The sequence below is a fragment of the Myotis daubentonii genome, chromosome 18 (assembly GCF_963259705.1).
Source record: "Myotis daubentonii chromosome 18, mMyoDau2.1, whole genome shotgun sequence".
NCBI classification, from domain to species: Eukaryota; Metazoa; Chordata; class Mammalia; order Chiroptera; family Vespertilionidae; genus Myotis; species Myotis daubentonii.
The window spans coordinates 18,037,441-18,042,811 of record NC_081857.1 but is presented as its reverse complement, the minus strand read 5'-3'; the positions used below and the strand labels follow the sequence as shown (position 1 = coordinate 18,042,811).

Here is a 5,371-nt window from a genome sequence, read left to right as displayed (position 1 = left end):
AGCCTGTAAAGCCTCTTAACATCTGGGTCATGCTCTCCTCAGTGCTCTCCAGTTAGTAAGCATTTCTCTTAAAGTGTCACACCAGAGGGCAAAGGTGGATTCTGTCTGGTGCCGAATACAGTGGACTGTTTGTTCCTAGAGTGGGTATGGGGTATTTATGTTAATACTAAAAATTGTCTTACCTTAGCAGTAGCCATCTCGCATCGTTAGCCCAGATTGACCTGTGGTCAACCGAAACCTTTACGTTATTTTTTCATTTCATACCATGGAGTCCAGCTCCTTCCATACTAAATTTTCAATTTGTTTTCATGAACCTAAAGCTGGTCATTTTCATTGGTCTTGGTTGAAATTTTAAAGAGATGTCTTTCAGATAAGGCAGAATCTCTATTCGGTCATATGGTGTATTAACTGTCCTCACCAATTTTTTTTTAACAGTCATGAATCTGATTAGAATGCTGACTGTGTCTTTATTCAAATTGGTCAGAACAGGACAAAAAATAGAATCCTGGCAAGGTTAGCCTAGTATGACTTGTTTTTAGTGAATCTACGTTCTTTCTTTCTAAGGGGTCACAATCCATCTACATAGAGTAAGTGCTCACTTAACACTGTAGATAGGTTCTGCAACTTACAGCAAAATGACATGTGACAGAAACAACTGACCATGGGTTAATTGATATGAATAAGAGTTAAGTTCCCACAGCATCTCATCAATGTGATAAGGAAACAACATTGAATGAAACCACATTATATGAAGACCTGCTGTATTTCCCATTTCAAGAAAAGATGTTATATTTGCTAAACTATGGTTTTCAGAATCTACAGTATTATCTTCTTTCCTCCCTCCCTTCTTCTTCCTCCCTTCCTCCCTTCCTCCCTCCCTCCATTCCTTCCTTCCTTCCTTCCTTCCTTCCTTCCTTCCTTCCTTCCTTCCTTCCTTCCTTCCTTCCTTCCTTCCTTCCTGTTATAGACCCTGCACTAGGTGCTGGCAATAGAAAAGTAAATAAGATGTAGCCTTTAACTTCAAAGATGTTATACTTTTGTTCTCCTGCTCCCCACTCCCTTGGAGATCAGGGCTTTGCCTCTCTCTGGCACACCTCCATGGTGTTCCTAGACATGCTGACAGTGGGGTCAGATTGATGAACGTGATATTGAGAAGACTAGGATAGGGTAAGAGGACAGGAAATTGCCACCTTACTCAGGCAAGTCTTTGTGGAGAAATGGAATTTCAGGAAGTCTTAAACACTTGATGAATCTGTTTAAATCTTGGCTGAATTTTGTTAGGTTTGTCAGATTTTGATATACAGGAGTATAGTAGCACTCAGAACTAATTATTAACTTATCCGGAGCCACAAAGTAAATGTGCATTTTTTTTTTTTTTTACTCCTGCAGGTATAAACCTTAGAATGTGAGAATCAGCATGCCTCTCACACTCAAACTAGTTTTCTTTTTGAGAAAAGTGAACCCTATCAAATTTCTCACTTAAAGTTTTATTTTGATCATCTGCTGCTCTACACGTTCAGAGAAATCTCTTAGTAACAAACTATAGAAATGATCCCTGAAAGTAGAGTGTTTATGTTGATATTCTGAATGTGCACATAATACTAGACTTAAAAAAAGCTTCTGGTAACAGTGCCTAAAGCATTGAAGAAACAAAGTTTACAAATTTTATTGTAGAACCAACTTTTTATTATTCAAAGCACTAACTTTTAACTGTCTAGTTGTACTCCATTATTGTGCTAAGACATCTATAGGGATAAGAAGTTGAGATTTTACTGGAAGTGAGCCAAGTGTAACTCCCCCCAAACTAAGTGCTAGAATTGTCATATCATGACTGACATGGACCGCATTTTACCGTTCAGTTATTCTTTGCAACCAAAATTTGCCCATTAGTGTGTGTGTGTGTGTGTGTGTGTGTGCACGTGCACACACACACATTTTGCTGCTGTTATCTTTCCCTTTCCCCCACGATGTCTTTCTTCTTTCAGAGTGGAAAAGAGAGAAAATGATAAAGATTGCAGAAGTGATAAAGTTCCTTTCTTTAGTCCTGTTGTTTCTCTTCTCAGAGACTCTAATACAGTGGGGCCTTGACTTATGAGTGTCCTGACTAACGAGTTTTTTGAGATACCAGCCGTCTCTATTGAGTCGACAGAGTAATTTGAGTTAAGGAGCTCCTTAACGAGCTCAGTCTCGGAACGAATTAAACTCGTAAGTCAAGGCCCCACTGTATTGGCCAGATTGGAGATGGTGAGAAACACTGGGTTTAGGATGACTTTAGTGACAGAATTTTTCTTAGGGCTTCTGGAAACCAATCCAGTGGTTGAGAGATTTTTAAGAAAAAAGAAACAGAAGTAATACAGAGAAGGTGGGAATGGTGAGGCTATAGAAACTGTTGCCACGCATTCAAGGATATTTCTGTAATTATTACGTAAGTCAGTCCTGGGCTGACTTCTCTGCCCCCCGAAAAAGTCTGCTCTTCATGTTGTTTCCCCCCTGTTTTTATGAAGGCAGAGGGTGAGGGGAAGAGGGAGCAGAGACCAAGGCCACCAGAAATGTTGGAGAAAGAGGAAGTGATAAAGGTGAGGGAGGCTGCCTTATACACTTAGGAGGAGTTCACGGGTAGGAACTTAATGAGATTTTGTATTAAACTCTGAGCTTGAAGGCAATTTTGGGAGCACTGTTGATGAGTTTGGCCAATACCGTGTCACATTTGGGTGGTGGGCATAGTAAGGAAAATTCAGAACTTCTGTGATTCTTTCTGTGGTGCGATTGAGAAGAAAGATGAACAAGGGCTTTGTACCCGCTGCTTCACTTGTCTAATGACAAGACAGGAAAAGCAGTGAATATTGACAAATCCTAGTCCATTGATTTATAAGTTATTATTTATTAAAATTAGGTCTGTGCTTTCTTTTTGGGCACAGCATAAGCTTATAAACTTGAAAGACGACCTTTGCGCCCCAGAAAGCCTCTTCCAGAAGTTGTTACATACACTTATTGTTAGTATGTTGACTAAGGTAGAACTGTGGCAGTAAAGTTTCCATTTTATAACCTACTCTTTCCAAGTGGCTCATTATTTATTGCCTGTTAACAAATATATTATTTGTCCTTAACTTTCCTTTCCCATATTTTATTTCTACTCTAGTCTTTAACTTACCCCCTGACGCTTCCCATTGTTGATTGAGCTTTTTAAGACAAGAAACAATTATTACTTTATTTTGCTGAAAATTAACAGGAGTATGTATTTACAGCCAGTCTTCTTCACCCGTTTCTGAATAATGGATCCATTTGAGAGTATGTTGAAAGTATAAGCTTTCTCTGCATAAAAATATACATACCCAATTGTGCATACAATTACAAAGGGATACCATTCCCTTAAAGGTACAGGGATCCATTCCAGCTTAATACATTTACTTGGGATGTGGGGCCTCAAGGGTAAGAATGAATCATATTGTTAAGATCTAGACAGGGAGATAGATCTGGTACAGGAACAGAGGCAAACAGGTGTTGCACATCTTTGTACAAAGTATTTATGGACGGTGTGGGAGCTCCTTTAATTAAAATACGTTGAGAACAGCTGGCCACCAGCTCACACTGGCAACACAACAAGAACGTCAATAAATGCATCACAGAAGAAAACTCACAGGCACAGCTGTTTCTAATGGAGACTCTGAGTCTGTAGCCCTACAGACAAGGGCTTCATCTTTTCCATTCTACTTACACTTTCTGTAGCATCTTTAAAGTTCAAAATAAACTGAGAACTCCCCAGAATTGTTAAAAGATACCATTGAGGGCATTTAGGCTTTGTGACACACTGGAAAAGTAGTTAATTCCAAGCATCTCACCACGTGTCTCATGGTGAGTCACTGAGAAAACAAAAAAAGTCTGAGCTCCAAGACTATGACTTGGTGATCTCCTTTACCTGGTAGATCAAAATCCCTTTGGCAGTGGGCGAGGGCTTGGTTCCAGGATGCAATGCCCAAGGTGGACAGCAGGGAGCGCCAGTGAGCCCGTAATGGCAGCTTCCGAGAAGAAGACGCACAGTGCATCCCAGGTGGGTCAGTCAGGAGTGAGCCCTGGCCAAGCCAGAACATAGGGCTTCTGACTTTAGTCCCCATATTTGGCAGCCCCTTTTTTTCTCCTCTGAGTTTCCTTAGCTTTAAAGTGGGTGCTAATTCGAACCTGAAAGGTGAGAGTACAGATTAAAGTGTTTTTGAAATCTGCAAATCATGAATCTCATGGAAGGTGTCGTAATTTCTCCACGTTTACTTAATTGGGAAATGACAGTCAGTAACACAAATTTTCCTAGCGCTTTCCCCACCGTGGATAACTTATTTCGAAGTCAGCAGAAGCTCAAAAGCAGGCAAACTCTGGGAGCTTAAATGTACGTACTCTCATTCCTGGTGAGGGAAAGAACGGTTTGAGCAATTTAAACAAATAGCGAACCACAACACACTCTCCTTCTCCAAGTGGATTCAAGCTGATATTTTTCCTAAAAGTGATTTTTAAAAAAGAGGTTATTAATTTATCTGAAAGGAAAGGGAAGAGAATTAAATTTTTGAATGTTCTTTATGTGCCAGACACCTTACCTATTTTGTCTTATCTAATTACTACAACACTATAAGAAGGAAGTGTGATGTTTCTCATTTCACAGATAAGAAGCTGCAGGCTCAGAGCGGTTAAGTGGCTTTCCTACCGTACTGCACAGCTAGGTATCAAAGCTAGGACATAAATCCAAGTCTGTCCAACTCCAAACATATGTTCTTCCTACATATCATATACCATCCCACTCTAATCATTTTAATTGAGAAATAAGGCCTACTTTGAGTAAACACAGTAAGTCGAAGAGGCAGATTCATTTATCTATTCTATAAGCTCTCCTTAAATATGTGTTATAAATGAGCCACTGTGCTAAGATCTAGAAATACAAAGATGAAATAAAAGAGTGTTAGCTCATAATCAAAGCTTCTACATTTATGGAAAAAGAGAAACCCAGAACATCTTACTGTACACCAAAAAGGTTGCAGGTTTGATTCCTGGTCAGGGCACATACCTAGGTTGTGGGTTCGATCCTGGTTGGGGCCTGTACAGGAGGCATCCCATCAATGCTTCTCTCTCATATTGATATTCTTCTGTCTGTCTGTATCTCCCTTTCTCTCCCTCCCTTCCTCTCTCTCTAAAATAAGTAAATTTCCTCAGGTGAGGATGTGAGGATGGGGGGGGGGGGAGAGAGAGAGAGAGAGAGAGAGAGAGAGAGAGAGAGAGAAACCCATTAATGAATGTTGGAAACCAAGCCCGATCCAGATATTTTAAACTAACAAGGAGCTTTCATTTTATAAAGACTCTCAATATATTAACATGGGATCATCTCAAACTG

The 5,371-nt window shown here is 40.0% G+C and overlaps 1 pseudogene; it reads right to left on the bottom strand.

The window, feature by feature from the left end:
• Positions 1 to 1,412: 1,412 nt before the first annotated feature.
• LOC132221478 (small nucleolar RNA U3) lies at positions 1,413 to 1,571 on the bottom strand (annotated as a pseudogene).
• Between the last annotated feature and the right edge of the window lie 3,800 nt (positions 1,572 to 5,371).